This window comes from Bos javanicus, chromosome 28 (assembly GCF_032452875.1).
Source record: "Bos javanicus breed banteng chromosome 28, ARS-OSU_banteng_1.0, whole genome shotgun sequence".
In the NCBI taxonomy this organism is placed as follows: domain Eukaryota; kingdom Metazoa; phylum Chordata; class Mammalia; order Artiodactyla; family Bovidae; genus Bos; species Bos javanicus.
Genome location: NC_083895.1, coordinates 15318345 through 15337814, shown reverse-complemented (window position 1 = coordinate 15337814; position 19470 = coordinate 15318345). Strand labels below are relative to the sequence as shown.

General features: G+C 41.9%; 1 long non-coding RNA gene across 1 annotated transcript; it reads right to left on the bottom strand.

The window, feature by feature from the left end:
• Positions 1-294: 294 nt before the first annotated feature.
• Positions 295-19457, bottom strand: LOC133240360 (uncharacterized). The gene is made up of 4 exons (XR_009734202.1): positions 19253-19457; positions 12927-13046; positions 12119-12290; positions 295-2926 (listed from the first exon to the last, which is right to left on the bottom strand). It is a non-coding gene; the product is annotated as an uncharacterized LOC133240360 (long non-coding RNA).
• Between the last annotated feature and the right edge of the window lie 13 nt (positions 19458-19470).

The following is a 19470-nucleotide window of genomic DNA, read 5'->3' as shown; positions in this document are numbered from 1 at the left end:
ACAAAACAATTGGTTTACCAGTTTATGGCCAAAGGATGTTTTGCCTACTTCTATTTAGATGGTGGGGCTTCCCTGGTGGCTCAGTGGTAGAGTCCGCCTGCAATGCAGGAGACCATCTGCTATGCAGGAAAATGATGATTTGATCCCTGGATTCGGAAGATCCCCTGGAGAAGTACATAGCAACTCAATCCAGTATTCTTGCCTGGAAAATCCCATGGAGAGGAGCCTGGCGGGCTACAGTCCATGGGGTCGCAAGAGTCAAACACAATGACTAAACAACAATAATTTAGATGGCGACAGTTTTTTTCTCAGTGAACCCATGAGATAGATACTCCCTTAAATGATCATTTATACACTTCTATGTATTATATATACTGTAGTTCATGTATATAACATGAGTATTGTAGCTTCATTATTGTCAATTATCTTCTTTTCTTGAAGGCTATTTTATCATTAGTTGTCTTTTGCCATTTGTTTTTGACTTAAAAAAAGCCTTTTGTTACCTTTAGATACAATTTCTTTCACTATCCTTAGATGTGATTCAGATAAAATAGAAGTGTGAATACATATGTAACATGTATACATTTTTCTCATACTACTATTCATCATTCTCTTCATCAGCTCTATAATATTTTTCAATTTATTTATTTCTGTTTGGCCATGCCTTGTGGCTTTCAAGATCTTAGTTCCTTGACCAGGGATCAAACCTTTGCCCTCAGCAGTAAGGAAAGTGTGCAGTCCTAACCACTGGACTGCCAGGAAATTTCTTGTAATATTTTTCAAAACCATCAATATTCCTGGACTCAACCACAGTTAAAAAGTTAGTGCTCAGTTGTGTCCAACTCTTTTCGACCCCATGGACTGTAGCCCGCCAGGCTCCTCTGTTCATGGAATTCTTCAGGCAAGAATACTGGAGTGGGTAGCCATTCCCTTCTCCAGGGGATCTACCTGACCTAGGAATCAAACCTGTGTCTCCTGAATTGCAGGCAGATTATTCACCATCTGAACTTGCTAAATTTATATTTTATTCAGGAAAATATAATATTAAATACTAAATGAGAACATAGGCATTGCATTTTCAAAAATTCTATTATAAGACACTATGTCTGATAAGTAGCACTCACGATGTAAAGTACTGTTCTAAATGCTTTATAACTAATTTAATCTTCAAATAAGACTATAAGGTAAGTGCTAGTCTCACAATGCCATGATGACTCTCAATATTGTTGTAAAAGTTAGACTTCTGACCCTAAATGAAATCCATCTTGAATTCAAATCTCCCCATACTATCTAATTTTAAAAGTAAATGATCTGAAAATATGAACACTCAGTGGCCACCCCAGTGCTCTCAGAATTTTCCCTACATATTGGAGGGCTCCAAGACAGCCCCTGCAACTACAGTGTCTTTTTTTGGGGGGGAGGGGAGGACATGGAGGGGCAACTGCTTTACAGTATTGTGTTAAGTTTCTGCTATACAATGAAGTAAATCAGCTGTATCTGTACACATATCCCCTCCTTCTTGGACCTCTCTCCCACCTCTCCCTACTGCCCACCCCACTCCTCTAGGTCATGAAAGAGCACCAAGCTGAGCTCCCTGTGCTACACATCAGGTTCCCACTAGCGTTCCGTTCTACACATGGTAGTGTAGTTATGTCAACCCTACTCTTCCAGTTTGTCCCACTCTCCCCTTCCCGCCTCCCCTGATGGTGTACACAACTCTGTTCTCTACATCTTGTTCTCATTCCTGCCCTTGAAATGGGCTTCTCTGTACTATTTTTCTAGAGTCCATATTTATGTGTTAATATGCAATATCTGTTTCTCTTTCTGACTTACTTCACTCTGTATGACAGATTCAAGGTCCACCCACATCTCCACAATGACCCAATTTCAGTCCTTTTTATGGCTGAGTAATATTCCATCAGAGTGTCTTGATAGCTGCTGCTGGAACTGGGAGTCCTTGCTATCACTCCACCCTTCTTGACACACTGCCCAGTCTTTGCCCTCAATATCTAGGAAATGGCTTCCTGTGGCATTACTGTTGCGTCTACCTGTCTCTGAGTATTGCCTGCTATCTCCATTGCCTCAGAATACTGTATATTTCACCTGCACCCCACCCTTAATTGAGCTATTGGGTTTGACTTCCTAGAGACTATTGTCTACTTGATCTATTCCAGAGTTCACTAGGCCCTTTAAATGCTGACAATAACCCCATAGCTGGGACAGTTTCTCCCGACCCATTATTGACATCATGTCCATTTATAGGGCTTCAGTGCTTAGCACATGTAGTCTATAAATCTACCTAAGCTATGACACTTTTGTGTCAAAGGTGGAGGTTTCTTTGGTTTGGGAAATTAATAAAGGCTCTGAGAAAGTAGGTTTCAGTATCTTGACTGAAAGCACAAAGCTCTCGTGTTATACAAGGAAGGAGCTGGAATGTGACAGAAGCCCCACAGGAAGTTCAATATCCTTGGCCCCACCCCTTCTACTGCAGAGATGTCCCCTATTCTGCTTCACACCTGGTCTGCTCTTTCAGTTGGTTGTTGTTTTGTTTTGTTTCATTTTTTTGGCACAGCACGTAGGATCTTAGTTCTCTGATCAGGGATCAGACCCATGCCCCTTGCATTAGAAGCCTGGACTCTTCATCACTGGACCCCCAGGGAAGTCCCTGCTCTTTCGGTTTATATGAAGAACCATCTATTTAGAGCTTCTGGGAATTTTGTTCCCCCAGATAATGGCATTTTACTTCAGGTTGGGCAACTCAACATATGTATTCAACCATCCTAAACTTATTTTCCCTCAAATTTACTTTTCCTCCTAAGTCTGGTACTCTCATTGTGAGGAAGAAGAGTCAGTGCTGAGTTTTAGGGAATTCCACTTCATATCCAAGACCCTGTATTGGTTCATCAGATGTTTATACTGAGTACTCCTAAAAAACAAAACAAAACAAAAATATATTAAAAAAATACACCTAGTACTCCTGAATTCCACGGTATTTATAACCTGCTTGTTTTATCTCAAAAGCACCGAGTTGACCTCTTTGAACTGAAGGTTGTTCGGGTTTTTTGTTTGTTTGTTTCAGACAGGGTACCCTCATAGAAACCCCAATAAGGGTTTAAAATGTTTATAAGCAGGGATTCTATTGACCCAAATATATACTAATTTGAAAGCCTTCAGTTTTATAATTTCTTTTCTAGTTCTTAATCTTTTTTCTTTTTGTGTTATAATTTACATAGCATACAATTCACTTACTATTCTTGTGCAATTCAATGATTTTTGGTATACTGGCAGAGTTGCCTATCACCACAAGCACAGACGTGCTTTTTTTACAGAGGTGCTTTTTTTGGCCTCATGGCATATAGGATCTTAGTTTCCCAACCAGAGATCGAACCAGTGCCCCCTGCATTGCAAGCACGGAGTCTTAACCACTGGACTACCAGGCAAGTCCCCAGTCTTCAGTTTTAAGTCTACTTTAATTCATTCTTTTATTCAACACTTTTGGGGGACTGAGCAAGAGCCAGGCACAACTCTAGGTACAACAGAAAACAAAAGAAAGACTGCTGCCTTCCTGGAGTTTATATGGCAATAAATACTAAACATAATGAGTAAATTATATAGTTTTTCAAAGGAGTTAATGTCTACAGAATAAAGAAAAATAAAAAGCGATAAAAGAGATGGGAGTGTGGGGATGGAAACTGCCAGTTTAGAAGGTGTTCAGGATGGGTATCATTGAAGAGATGACATTTGAGAAAAGACTCAGAGAAGAGAAGCATGCTCCAGAAGTAGACATATTGCCTGATGGGTGCAACATGAGTAAAATGAGAAGAGTTGAGTACAATAGGAAATGAGATCAGAAAATGAAATGGGGGAGGAGAAGAGGTGAATCTACCTATTAAAAGTAGCCTATTAACTTTGGTTCAAAAAATAAGAGACTTTTACTACTTTGAGAAGGGATTTATTCCTCTGGGAATGATATACCCATTTGAACGCAGAGTTCCAAAGAACAGCAAGGAGAGATATAAAAGCCTTCAGTGATCAATGCAAAGAAATAGAGGAAAATAACAGAATGGAAAAGACTAGAGATCTCTTTAAGAAAATCAAAGATAGCAAGGGAAGATTTCATGCAAAGATGGGCTCAATAAAAGACAGAAATGGTATGGACCTAACAGAAGCAGAAGATATTAAAAGGGGGCAAGAAAACACAGAGGAACTATACAAAAAAGATCTTCAGGACCCAGATAACCACGATGGTGTGATCACTGACCTAGAGCCAGACATTCTGGAATGTGAAGTCAGGTGGGACTTAGGAAGCATCACTACAAACAAAGCTAGTGGAGGTGATGGAATTCCAGTTGAGCTATTTCAAATCCTAAAAGATAATGCTGTGAAAGTGCTGCACTCAATATGCCAGCAAATTTGGAAAACTCAGCAGTGGCCACAGGACTGGAAAAGGTCAGTTTTCATTCCAATCCCAAAGAAGGGCAATGCCAAAGAATGTTCAAACTACCGCACAATTGCACTCATCTCACACACTAGCAAAGTAATGCTCAAAATTCTCCAAGCAAGGCTTCAACAGTACGTGAACCATGAACTTCCATATGTTCAAGCTGGATTTAGAAAAGGCAGAGGAACCAGAGATCAAATTGCCAACATATGTTGGATTATATAAAAAGCAAGAGAATTCCACAAAAATATCTACTTCTGCTTTATTGGCTATGCCAAAGTCTTTGACTGCATAGACTACAACAAACTGTGGAAAATTCTTCAAGAGATGGGAATACCAGACCACCGGACCTGACTCCTGAGAAATCTGTATGCAGGTCAAGAAGCAACAGTAGAACTGGACATGGAACAACAAACTGGTTCCAAATTGGGAAAGGAGTATGTCAAGGTTGTATATTGTCACCCTGCTTATTTAACATATATTCAGAGTACATCGTGTAAAATGCTAGCTTAGATGAAGTGCAAGCTGAAATCAAGAATTCCCAGAGAAATATCAATAACCTCAGATATGCAGATAACACCACCCTAATGGCAAAAAGTGAAGAGAATCTAAAGAGCCTCTTGATGAAAATGAAAGAGGAGAGTGAAAAGCTGGCTTAAAACTCAACACTCAAAAAACAAAGATCATGGCATCCAGTCCCATCACTTCATGGCAAATAGATGGGGAAACAGTGGAAACAGTGACAGACTTTATTTTTGGGGGCTCCAAAATCACTGCAGATGGTGACTGCAGCCATGAAATTAAAAGATACTTGCTCTTTGTAAGAAAAGCTATGACCAACCTAGTGAGTGAGTGAAGTCGCTCAGTCGTGTCTGACTCTGCGACCCCATGGACTGTAGCCCACCAGGCTCCTCCATCCATGGGATTCTCCAGGCAAGAACACTGGAGTGGGTTGCCATTTTCTTTTCCAGGGGATCTTCCCAACCCAGGGATTGAACCTGGGTCTCCCAAGTTGTAGGCAGATGCTTTACCATCTAAGCCACCAGGGAAGTCCAACCTAGACAGTATATTAAAAAGCAGAGAGACATTACTTTGCCAACAAAACTCCATCTAGTCAAAGCCACAGTTTTTCCAGTAGTCATGTATGGATGTGAGAGTTGGACTATAAAGAAAGCTAAACACTGAAGAATTGATGCTTTTGAACTGTAATATTGGAGAAGACTCTTGAGAGTCCCATGGATTGCAAGGAGATCCAACCGATCAATCCTAAAGGAAATCAGTCCTGAATATTCATTGGAAGGACTGATGCTGAAGCTGAAACTGCAATACTTTGGCCATCTGATATGAAGAACTGACTCATTGGCAAAGACCCTGATGCTGGGAAAGATTGAAGGCAGGAGGAGAAGGGGACGACAGAGGATGAGACAATTGGATGGCATCACCAACTCGATAGACAGGAGTTTGAGCAAGCTCCAGGAGTTGGTGATGGACAGGGAAGCCTGGCTGCTGTAGACCATGGGGTTGCAAAGAGTCAGACACAACTGAGCAACTGAACTTATTCTTCTGCATATTCCCAATAAAGCTGTACATTTCACTACTTATAAAAACTTGGAATATATTCTTGTCGACCTTATTGATGTATAATTTAAACTGTACAATTCAATGAATTTTGATAAATGATGACACCTGTGACCTCACTACTACACTCAAGTTCCAGAACATTTCCATCATCCTGTAAGCACCCACCCTCTTTTTTTTTGGCCACACTGTACAGCATGTGGGATCTTAATTCTCCAACCAGGAATCGAACCCATACCCCCTGCATTGGAAGCTTGGAGTCTTAACCACTGGAACACCAGTGAAGTCTATGTCCCATTCCTTTGCAGTCCATGCCTCCCTCCACTGCTAGTCCCAAGCAACTATCAGCCTGCTTTTTGTCACCAGAGAGTTGGTTTGCATTTTCTAGGATTTTTAAATAAACAGAATCATAGAGTATATACTCTTTTATGTCTGGCTTCTTTCAATCAGGATGATGCTTTTGAAGTTCATAAGTACTTCTTTTTTATTGATGTGCATTCCATTGTATAAACATACCATATTTAGTTTATCGTCTCACCTATTGATGGAAATTTAGGTTTTGTGGGCTTAAAGCTTTAATATATGTACACTGCTTGTATTAACTGTGTTTTAACAAGTACTATAAAGATCCCACAATCCAGAAATTTTAAGTACTTAAAGCCTGTGGACAGAGGAAATCTTAAAAGTTTAATCCAAATTTATATACATATTTTTGCTCCAGAGAATTATAAAGTACAAAGTACAAAATGAAGTTGCTCAGTCATGTCCAATTCTGCAATCCCATGGACTCTAGCCTACTAGGCTCCTCCATCCATGGAATTTCCCAAGCCAAACTACTGGAGTGGGCTGCCATTTCCTTCTCAAAGGGTGATAAAGACATTAAAGCATGAATATATATTAGTGGGATAAAATTATATGGAGAGTAGAACAGAAAAGAATGATGAGAAACGTCCCAATGATAAGAAGTTTATCACATATTACACTAAGGTTATTACAACTTATTATTCGCATTTAAAGAAGTGAGGTGACTTTTATCTTTTAAGTCAATATTTACAAATACCAGAAATTAGATATTTCAAAATTCTTTAAATTTATAAAATTTTAGATATTAATTTTAAAATATGAATGTGAAAATTAAAAAATAGAAGTAAGAAACCTGGAGTACCCCTTCTTTCGGTCCTGTTTGTAAAGGTTGCTCTTTAATTGGTTTGGGATGAGCAGAAACATCATCATTTTTAAAGTTCCCCAGGTAGGGACTTCCTTGGTGGCCCAGTGGCTAAGCCTGCTGCTGCTGCTAAGTTGCTTCAGTCGTGTCCAGCTCTGTGCGATCCCACAGACAGCAGCCCACCAGGCACCCCCGTCCCTGGGATTCTCCAGGCAAGAACAGTGGAGTGGGGTGCCATTTCCTTCTCCAATGCATGAAAGTGAAAAGTGAAAGTGAAGTCGCTCAGTCGTGTCCAACTCTTAGTGACCCCATGGACTGCAGCCTATCAGGCTCCTGCGTCCATGGGATTTTCCAGGCAAGAGTACTGGAATGGGGTGCCATTGCCTTCTCCGAGTGGCTAAGCCAGTGCACTCCTAATGCAGGGGGCCTGGGTTCAATTCCTAGTCAAGGAACTAGATCCCACGTACAACTAAAGATACAGCACGCCAAAAGCTACAACTAAGATCTGGTGTGACCAAACAAACTAATTAAGTACATAATAAATATTAAAAAAAAAAAAGTTTCCTAGGTGATTCTAAAGTATACCCAAAGTTTCTCTGAAAACATTGTTCTCTCTCAGTAGACAAGGAATATAAAAAATGAAAGCTACAGAGTTTACTGTTGAACTGAGAGTATTAGTCATCTGATAAGTAACTATCTGCAAGGTTTATAAAAATATCACATCAGCAGTCCTCATAGAACTAAAGCACAAATACATTAACTGATAACCATGGCCAGTATCTATGATGCCTTCCAATGGAGAAGAGCTATTATTTGCAAGGCACCGAGCCAACTGTTTTAAGTAAATGGTATTATCTCCACCGTAGATAGTTCCAGGCCTAGAATACTAACCCACAAGTGTGGTGACAAAAAAGAAAAAAACAGGGGAATAGTTATTTATTAACAACAATTGCCCCTGGGCTCATCTGCCTTTTTTCACAGTAGTATTTCTTTTAGCTTACTGTCCCAAATCTCAAGTCTGCTAAAAACTTAATTTTGTTTTCTACTTCTCTATTACCCTTCTATTCTCCTTTTGTGCCTTAGCTATTATTTCTCTCACTCTTGTCTCTTGTTATGATTTATAGTATAGTGATAAAAAATGGGATTAGGATTTGGGCTCAAAGCCAAATTCCACAATTAATTAAACACGTGACTTAGTAATTTAAAATGGAGGTCGCTGGTGCCCTGTGTAGTGCACTGAATATAGCACTAATGTTTAGCACTAATATACATAGCTTGTGTATAATGCTTATGAAGCACTTGCACATTCCTTAGCCGTGGAAGGTGTGTGCATGCACGCTAAGCCACTTCAGCTGTGCCTGATTCTTTGAGACCCTATGAACTGTAGCCCGCCAGGTTCCTCTGTCCGTAGAATTCTCCAGGGAAGAATACTAGCATGTGTTGCCGTATCTTCCTCGAGGGGATCTTCCTGACCCAGAGATTGAACCCACATCTCTTGTGCCTCCTGCATTGGCAGGTGGACCCTTTACCACTAGCACCACCTTAATCCTTCTCTTGACACAACAGCTTAGTATTTGTTTTGGTGTTGGTGTGGGTATTGCTAATGGTAGTTACTCCCCCTGCAAAATGATTTAGAATGCAGAGTTCCAAAGAATAGCAAGAAGAGATAAGAAAGCCTTCCTCAGCAATCAATGCAAAGAAATAGAGGAAAACAACAGAATGGGAAAGACTAGAGATCTCTTCAAGAAAATCAGAGATACCAAAGGAACATTTCATGCAAAGATGGGCTCAATAAAGGACAGAAATGGTATGGACCTAACAGAAGCAAAGATATTAAGAAGAGATGGCAAGAATACACAGAAGAACTGTACAAAAAAGATCTTCACGACCCAGATAATCACGATGGTGTGATCACTGACCTAGAGCCAGACATCCTGGAATGTGAAGTCAAGTGGGCCTTAGAAAGCATCACTACGAACAAAGCTAGTGGAGGTGATGGAATTCCAGTGGAGCTATTCCAAATCCTGAAAGATGACGCTGTGAAAGTGCTGCACTCAATATGCCAGCAAATTTGGAAAACTCAGCAGTGGCCACAGGACTGGGAAAGGTCAGTTTTCATTCCAATCCCAAAGAAGGGCAATGCCAAAGAATGTTCAAACTACCACACAATTGCACTCATCTCACACGCTAGTAAAGTAATGCTCAAAATTCTCCAAGCCAGGCTTCAGCAATATGTGAACCATGAACTTCCTGATGTTCAAGCTGGTTTTAGAAAAGGCAGAGGAACCAGAGATCAAATTGCCAACATCCGCTGGATCATGGAAAAAGCAAGAGAGTTCCAGAAAAACATCTATTTCTGCTTTATTGACTATGCCAAAGCCTTGGACTGTGTGGATCACAATAAACTGTGGAAAATTCTTCAAGAGATGGGAATACCAGACGACCTGATCTGCCTCTTGAGAAATTTGTATGCAGGTCAGGAAGCAACAGTTAGAACTGGACATGGAACAACAGACTGGTTCCAAATAGGAAAAGGAGTTCGTCAAGGCCGTATATTGTCACCCTGCTTATTTAACTTATATGCAGAGTACATCATGAGAAATGCTGGACTGGAAGAAACACAAGCTGGAGTCAAGATTGCTGGGAGAAATATCAATAACCTCAGATATGCAGATGACACCACCCTTATGGCAGAAAGTGAAGAGGAACTAAAAACCCTCTTGATGAAAGTGAAAGTGGAGAGTGAAAAAGTTGGCTTAAAGCTCAACATTCAGAAAACGGAGATCATGGCATCCGGTCCCATCACTTCATGGGAAATAGATGGGGAAACAGTGGAAACAGTGTCAGACTTTATTTTTCTGGGCTCCAAAATCACTACAGATGGTGACTGCAGCCATGAAATTAAAAGACGCTTACTCCTTGGAAGGAAAATTAAGACCAACCTAGATAGCATATTCAAAAGCAGAGACATTACTTTGCCAACAAAGGTTCGTCTAGTCAAGGCTATGGTTTTTCCAGTGGTCATGTATGGATGTGAGAGTTGGACTGTGAAGAAGGCTGAGCGCCGAAGAATTGATGGTTTTGAACTGTGGTGTTGGAGAAGACTCTTGAGAGCCCCTTGGACTGCAAGGAGATCCAACCAGTCCATTCTGAAGGAGATCAGCCCTGGGATTTCTTTGGAGGGAATGATGCTAAAGCTGAAACTCCAGTACTTTGGCCACCTCATGTGAAGAGTTGACTCATTGGAAAAGACTCTGATGCTGGGAGGGATTGGGGGCAGGAGGAGAAGGGGACGACAGAGGATGAGATGCCTGGATGGCATCACTGACTCGTTGGACGTGAGTCTGAGTGAACTCCGGGAGTTGGTGATGGACAGGGAGGCCTGGCGTGCTGCGATTCGTGGGGTCGCAAAGAGTCGGACACAACTGAGTGACTGACCTGATCTGATCTGATCTAGGGAGTGAAAGTCACTCAGTCATGTCCCACTATTTGCGACCCCCACAGACTATACAGTCCATGGAATTCTCCAGGCCAGAATACTAGAGTGGGTAGCCATTCCCTTCTCCAGGGGATCTTCCCAACCCAGGGATTGAACCCAGGACTCCCGCATGGCAGGCGGATTCTTTACCGACTGAGCCACCAGGGAAGCCCAGAACTACTTTGACTCTCTCTTAAGTCTTGCCAGCAATTACTCTTCTCTTTATTTCAAGATCTTTTTTTAGTCCAGTTGTAAGCAAATTGGGTAGGGAGTCTCAGGAGAAAGAGAACTAGGCAGGACTTTATTAACATAAGACAAGCAGTTTTTTGGCCGAAGCCATTTTGGAATCTAAGCCTGGTCACAATGCTCTCCCTTCATCAGGTCTCAGTAATAATAATCCTAAGGGAACAAAAGAACAAACTGTTATCAGGCCAGAGAGATAACAATAGCAAAGACAGTAAATCAGTTGTAAAGTGAAATTCTTAGTCACTCAGTCCGACTCTTTGTGACCCCATAGACTAGCCTGCCAGACTCCTCTGTCCATGGGGATTCTTCAGGCAAGAATATTGGAGTGGGTTGCCATTTCCTTCTCCAAGGGACCTTCCTGACACAGAGATCAAACCCAGGTCTCCTGCATTGCAGGGAGACTACATACTGTTTGAGCCACCCAGGGAAGTCAGTTGTAAAGACTCCCAGTTCTCTTTCAATGATAAAGATTAGCCTGAGGCACTTTCTTTAACTGTTTTGCATAATTTAACCCCTCCTCAAGGTCTCAACCTCTAAATCAACTGGAACCAAAGGAATGATGATATTGACCTTTTCTAACCCTCACAACTTCAAAGTTTGGACTCTATCAACCTCTGCCCCTATTCTATGCTGAATTCACTTGTTCAAATCGCTTCATGAATATTCATGTATCCTTAGCTTAAAACTTCCCCAATTTTGCTGTTCAGGGAGACACTGCTTTGAGAAAGGTTCCCTGTGTTCTCCACACCTGCTGCAAGTAATAAATCCCTCCTTCTCCTGATCTTTGGCTTGGATGTGTCTTTTGGCTCGACACCCCTCAAGAGGCAAACCCCGTTTTCAGGTAACACAGGATTTAAGCTTCTCAACAGCAGCATAATTGACATTTGGGACCAGATAATTTTTTTGGTTTGGTAACTATCCTACAAAATGTACATTTAGCAGGATTCTTGTCCTCCGTCCACTGAATACCAGTAGTACTGCCCCTAGTCATGACAATCAAAATGTCTACAAAGGCCAAATGGTCTAAGGGATAAATCTGTCAAAAACCACTTATTTAGTCATGTCTGGCTACAGATCTACCTAGTATTGGCTCTACTCCTGGTAGATAATCCCAATCTCCATTCATGTATTAAGAAGTGTCTTAAACCTAAAAAGAGAATATGTCTTCTACGAGCCTACTGATGCTTCATTAAATTGCTTTTTTTTTAACTTATTTATTTGTTTTTTGGCTGTGGTGGGTCTTCGTTGCTGCATATGGGCTTTCTGTAGTTGCAGCAAGTGGGGGCTATTCTCTAGTTGCAGTGCGCGGTGGCTGCTCTTGTTGCAGAGCACAGGCTCTAGGCACATGGGCTTCAGCAGTTGGCAGCAAGTGGGCTCAGTAGCTGTGAAACAGGAGGGAAGGGGGCAGGGCACAACCTTTGAAAGAATGACATAGCCTAGAGGATACAACATAAACTGATTAGAATCAAATGAGTTCAAGATGGCAGACAAGTCAACTTGGATGACTAGACCATGATCCTCAATCAGGAAGCTAAAGACACACCCAGAGGTACCATGACAGTTCCAAGGTCAGCTGTCAAAAGACCAAAAACTGGGCAGCGGCCCAATTCCTGGAAATCTTCACCCCGTCCCAAAAATAGTTGGAACAATCCTCCCACTCACTAGCTTATGAAATTACCCAGGCCATAAAAGCTAACCACACATTTCAAGGCCACTGCACTCACCCTCTGCAATGACCCACACTCCGTGGAGTGTGTTTCTCTGAATAAATCCACTTCTTACCTATCACTGTGTCTCTCACTGAATTTTTTCTGTGATGAGACATCAAGAACCGTAGCTTCATTACGACCTGAAACCAAGTCTGTGATCTCAGTTGGAAGACTATGGGTTCTGCATGGGTTCGAGTCCCAAGCAGGGTTTTGGCCGGGTTTTTGAGTTTGAGTCCATATGCTGAACTCAAGCATGCAGATCCCAGACTGGTTGGAATCAGAAGATTGATGTTGCTGACTTCCACTTACCTCACCAATAAACAGTCAGAAGAATGTCCACACACTGATCATTAGTATAAAAACTCCTCACTACCTCCTCTAGGTTGGGACATAGTTTGAAGGGCATTTGCCTACTGTGGCCCCCTTTGCCTGGCAAAACAACATAGTTATTCATGGCTGCATGTATGTGTGCTCAGTCATGTCTAACTTTTTGTGATCCACTGGACTACAGCCTGCCAGGCTCCTCTGTACATGGGATTTTTCAAACAAGAATACTGGAGTGGGTTGCCATGCCCTCCTCCAGGGGATCTTCTTAACCCAGGGACTGAAACTGCATCTCCTGTGGCTCCTGCATTGGCAGGTGGATTCTTTAACACTAGGGCCACCTGGGAACCCTATAGCTATTCATACTTCACCCAAAACTCCACCTCCAAGATGCAATTTTGTACCAGTGTACAGGGGCTGAATTTTGGTTACACTAGCTCACCATCAACCTATCAAAAGGAAGTCATACACCCGAAGCCTTCATCTCAAATTTAGCTTATAAAAACTTCTCAGGCTTCCCTGGTGCTCTAATGGTTAAGAATCCACCTGCCAATGAGGGGACATGGGTTCGACCCCCGGTCTGGGAAGCAGCATGCCATGGAGCAACTAAGCCTGTGTACTGCAACTACTGAACCAGAGCACTAGAGCCCTCAAGCCACAACTACTGAGCCCACACACCACAACTACTGAAGCACACGCAACTACAGCCTGTGCTCCACAAGAGAGGCCACTACAGTAAGAAGCCCACACAACGAAGAGCAGCCACCGCTCACCACAACCAGAGAAAGCCTGAGCAGCAACAGACACCCAGAGCAGCAAAATATTTTAATAAATAAAAATAAACAAATTTAAGCAAAACTTCTCCACCAAAACAATGGAGGAAGGGGATTTTGAGCATGAGCAACAAGTTCTCTTTGCTTTGCCCTGCAATAAACCCTTCTCTACTCCAAACACCACCATTTTGGTTTGTTTGGCCTCACTGTCCATAAGACACATAAACTTTGCTCAGTAACAAAATGATGGCCTAAAACTTTCCACACTTAAAAAAACACTATAAGGTTCCAAGAAACTCAATGAATCCTAAACTAAAGAAACATAAAGGAAATGACACCAAATAACATCAGAATCAAATTGCTCAAAATAAGGGATTTTTTTAAAAAATCTTAATCATTTCTCGGCCTTTTGGCTCAGATCAAGTGTATTTAGTCTTAAATCAGCCAGAAAGACATGTTAAATAAAGAACATATAAAGGATAACATCAGATTTCTCACAGGAGACAATACAAAAGAGAACACTGTGGAATGACATCTTTAAAGTCCTAAAAGAGAAAATTGTCAAATAATTTCAAAGAGAGCAAAAATACCTTTCAAAAATAAAGGCAAAACTTCCAGTTCAGGATAAGATAAAGAAGATATCTTCATATTCCTCCCATTAAATATGGCTAAACATACTGAAATTATAGAGATAAACTTAACAAAACTGAAAGGTGAAGAGAAACTAGACCAGGAAATTATCTTGGGACTCAAGAAATGACATGACATAGGGTTCCTGAGTTTTCTTTTTGCCTCATATATTCTACATTGGGTGTCTGAGAAGCCAGCCATCTGAAAATGTCAGTGGGTACTAAGAGAAGCTTGCTCTTCTGAGCCAAAGGATAAAGAAAGGGGTAGCCTTGCAAGACAAAACTTGCAGGCAATAACCACCCTACTTCAGCCAAGCTCCACAGAAAATAAGTGTGCCACCCCCGCCACCCATATCAGTCAAGGCCTAACAGGAAGCTCAGACTTCCCCTCACCAGGCTGCAACACATACATCTCATTCTTGCAGCCAAGCCACTGTCACTAAAGGTCCGGTAGGGAACCGGACAGCCAACCCAGTCCACTAGAATGAGGTACCTCTCCCAATCCCCAGCCCCAGTTAGTCAACAGAAACCTAGTGGGCAACCTAGACTTCCACCCTACCTGGCAGTAATGAGGTAGCATCTCCCTTTCCTTAGCCAGTATGGTGTCAGAGAAAACCTGCTAAAAAGAGATTTGGGTAAGAGCCACAGTCTCAAGAAAATGATGAAAATATCCAGGATTAAAAAAAAATAATCATCTTACCAATACCAGGAAAATTCCCACTTAAATGAGAAAAGAAAACCAGAAGAAATTCCCTGGTGGTCCAATGCTTAGGACTCCACATTTTCACTGCCAAGGGCTCTGGTCTGATTCCTGCTCAGGGAACTAAGATCCCAAAAGCCCCATGGTGTGGCAAAAAAAAAACACTAAAAGACAGAAACACCAATATTTGGAATATCTGACAAGGAATTTAGAGCAGCCATCACAAAAATGCTTCAGTGAGCAATTATGAACATGTTTTAAGTAAGTGGAAAAGTACAACTTAGCAAAGAAACAGAAGATTTAAAGAACCAGGGAGAAATTCTAGAACTGAAAAATATAACTACCAAAATTAAAAACTCACTAGATGGGCTCAAAAGCAGAATGGACCCAGTAGATGGGGGAAAGTCAGAAAACTTGAATAAAGAATAATATAAGTTATCCAATCTGAAGGAATGAAAACAGAGCATCAAAAAATGAAAAATGCCTCCAGAACCTGTGGGAATATAACAAAAGATCTAATGATCACATCATGGGAGTCTCAGAAGGGAAAGAGAAAGAATGTGAGACTGGAAAGTATTCGAAGAAATAATGACTGAAAATATTTCAATTTTGGCAAAATAACCTCAAAGGTTGTTTTATGAGAATACTATAAAGAACTCTACTCACGTAAATTTGTCAACTTAGATCAAATTCCTCAAAAAGTTACTATCACAGCTCCTCTAGTATGAAATAATTTGAACAGTTCTATAACTATCAAAAAATTGAATTCATAATTTTAAAACTTTCCCCCAAATCTCCAGACCAGATGGTTTCACTGGAAAAACTATATCAGATATTTAGAGAAGAATTAAAACCAAGTTTAAACAATCTCTCTCAGAAAATGGAAGAGGAGGAAACATTGCCCCAGACCAGAAAATAGGTACTAATTCAAAGCATCACTGTTTATAATACAGAAAACTGAAAACAATCTATAACTCCTTTAAGAGAATAGTGGGGAAATAAGTTGTTGCCCACTTACTAAATGGAACGCTATAAAACAGCAAAAAATACTACAGCTTTATGCTTGGTCTTCATAATACTGTGAAGACAACAGACAAGGCCGATTAACCAAAGAAAGGCATAGAAGAAAATGGAGTATGAAAACAACAGATATAGAATCCAAAGACATGCAAAACTATTAAATACATTTTTCTATGGGATACAATTTTAGTCAAATTATAAAGAAAAGCAAGCAATTGACAAACATAAAATTCAAGATAGTGATGGGGGAGCTGGGAAGACTGGGATCACACGAAGTGTCTTAAGATAAATGTGGCGTTCTCGTTCTTTCTTTTTTACATCCAGGCATCTTCTACTGGTTACTGATATGCTAGGTACCAACATTAGCAAACAAAACAAAATAATCTATTATCTCTTAGTTCTCCTCTTCCTATAGAAGATCCTCTGTATATCCACAATAACGGACAAATACATTTTTACTGGTAACATATTTTAGAATAAAGGATCACTCTCAATCAAGAGGCAAGAGAACTTATGAGAAATCTCTCCCAAATACAGAAATATTAATCAGCAATCACTGTATCAACAAGCTGGAATCTAGATTGCGGGGAGAAATAGCAATAATTATGCAGATGACACCACCCTTATGGCAGAAAGCTAAGAGGAACGAGTCTCTTAATGAAAGTGAAAGAGAGTGAAAAGCTGGCTTAAAACTCAACAGTCAGAAAACTAAGATAATGGCATCTGGTCCCATCACTTCATGGCAAATAGATGGGGAAACAATGGAAACAGGGAGAGACTTTATTTTCTTGGGCTAAAAATATCACTGCAGATGGTAACTGCAGCCACAAAATTAAGACGCTTGCTCCTTGGAATAAAAGCTACGGCAAATCTAGAGAGCATATTAAAAAGCAGAGACATTACTTTGCCAACAAAGCTCTATGTAATCAAAGCTACGGTTTTTCCAGTAGACACGTCTGGATGTGAGAGCTGGACTATAAAGAAGGCTAAGCGCCAAAGAATTGGTGCTTTTGAACTGTGGTGTTGGAGAAGACTCTTGCGAGTTCCTTGGACTGCAAGGAGATCCAACCAGTCAATCCTAAAGGAAATCGATCCTAAATGTTCATTAAAAGGACTGATGCTGAAACTGAAGCTCCAGTACTTTGGCCACCTAATGGGAAGAGCTGACTTGTTAGAAAACATTCTGATACTGTGAAAGATAGAAGGCAGGAGGAGAAGGGGACAGCAGTAGATGAGATGGTTGGATGGCATCACCGACTCAATGGAAATGAGATGGGAGATGGCAATGGACAGAGAAGCCTGGAATGCTGCAGTCCATGGGATCACAAAGAGAACAACACGACTGAGCAACTGAACAACAAAGCTTCACCTACTGTTGGGCTTCCCTGGTGGCCCAGACAGTAAAGCATCTGCCTGACTGCAACAAAGGAGAGCCAGGTTCCATCCCTGGGTTAGGAAGATCCCCTGGAGAAGAAAATGGCAACCCACTCCAGTACCCTTGCCTGGAAAATCCCTTGGATGGAGGGACCTGGTAAGCTACACCCCTTGGGATAGCAAAGAGTAGGGCATAACTGGGCAATTTCACTTTTAAGCCTGAGATTATGCCATTGTACGGGGGAGGAGGAAACAAGTTCTAAAAGAATTTAACCTTGTTTGAAAGAAGCCCACAGGCCATACAGCAGACTCCAAGCACTGTGAGGAGAGTCTCATTACTACTACTTTATGACCTTTATGACCGCCAAGACCAGTGCTCAGATCTGATGAGAAAGAGAACCACGCTGAGTTCTATTTCTTAAAATTTGGATTGAGTAGTATTCTTTATACCGTTGAGGTATGTTTTACAAAAGATCTCTTACATGTCATATTTTTAAAGTGGGGGAAAAAATAAACTACACGCAAATCTTGATAATAAAGAAAAGTATGAGAGCCTTGGACCCACTCCCACAATCTGCTGAATTCAAACTCACTCCAAGATGAGCCGTCAAAAATGGAACCAGTGCAAAATATAGTCAAGGATACGTCTAGAAAAAGAAAGAAAAGCAAACAGCTGCCTATACACATGCTGCACATGCTGCAGAAAAGTGTGACCAGGAGGCAAAGGAAATCAATCAGGAAATATTTCAGACTTAAGTATTCAAATTTAGCGAAGCTGATGAACGAAATACACAAAGAGATGCAGATACAAAAGGAATAAAACTAATGGGGAAGAAAATTCAAAAGTTTGAAATTATTTTCTCAGGGAACAGGAAATGGGTAGGAGAAAAGTTGAGTAGCAAAGCCTGCAGTCCATGGGGTCGCTAGGAGTCGGACACGACTGAATGACTTCACTTTCACTTTTCACTCTCATGCATTGGAGAAGGAAATGACAACCCACTTCGTGTTCTTGCCTGGAGAATCCCAGGGACGGGGGAGCCTGGTGGGCTTCCGACTATGGGGTCGCACAGAGTCGGACATGACTGAAGCGACTTAGCAGCAGCAGCAAGATATAAAATAAAGTAACAAGAGCTTTTTCCCAACCACGTCTACACACCTGATCCCTACAGGCTAGCGCAGACCTCTCGTACCCTTGGGTCCTAGGATTTGGACCAGTCAACGACTCCCCTAAATCTCTACCCTAAAAAAGGTATTCTCCCCAAACACGACCCATTTCTGGCCCCCTTGACTCCGTCTCCCTAGATGGGCTGGCGACTCCTCCATTGGAACCAAGGATACTCCACAGTCTCTAACCCCAGGGGTTCCAGGTCCCAGTCTGCTCCGAGTGTGCAGGTCTCGAACAGGCCGCCCGCCCCACCCTTCGCTTAAGGCTCCGAGTCTCCCTGTTACCGCTCTTCTTCACATCCCACACCTCGGCCGTCCTTGTTCCCTGAACACCCTGCTGCTGCTGCTGCTAAGTCGCTTCAGTCGTGTCCGACTCTGTGCGACCCCATAGATGGAAGCCCACCAGGCTCCCCCGTCCCTGGGATTCTCCAGGCAAGAATACTGGAGTGGGTTGCCATTTCCTTCTCCAATGCATGAAAATGAAAAGTGAAAGTGAAGTCAGTCATGTCCCACCCTTCGAGACCCCATTGACTGCAGCCTACCAGGCTCCTCCGCCCATGGGATTTGCCAGGCAAGAGTACTGGAGTGGGTTGCCAGAACGAAACGCCGGGGACTGTGAAGTTCTAGTTAACTCAAGGGAGGCTTGTTTACCATCGCCATGAAAATCCCTGGGGCGGGCTACGGAGGGGCGTGGTCAGAAGCGCTGTGGGCGGGAGTCAAACAACTCCCGCCGCCCTTGGCACACGCGGTACCTTCACGAGCCCTTCGGTTCTCGGTGTGCCCTGCCCCCTATCGGTCGTGTGCCCGAGCAGCCGGGAACAACAGCCCACAAGCCCGCGCCCCCGCCCCGCTTCCGGATTATTGTCAAA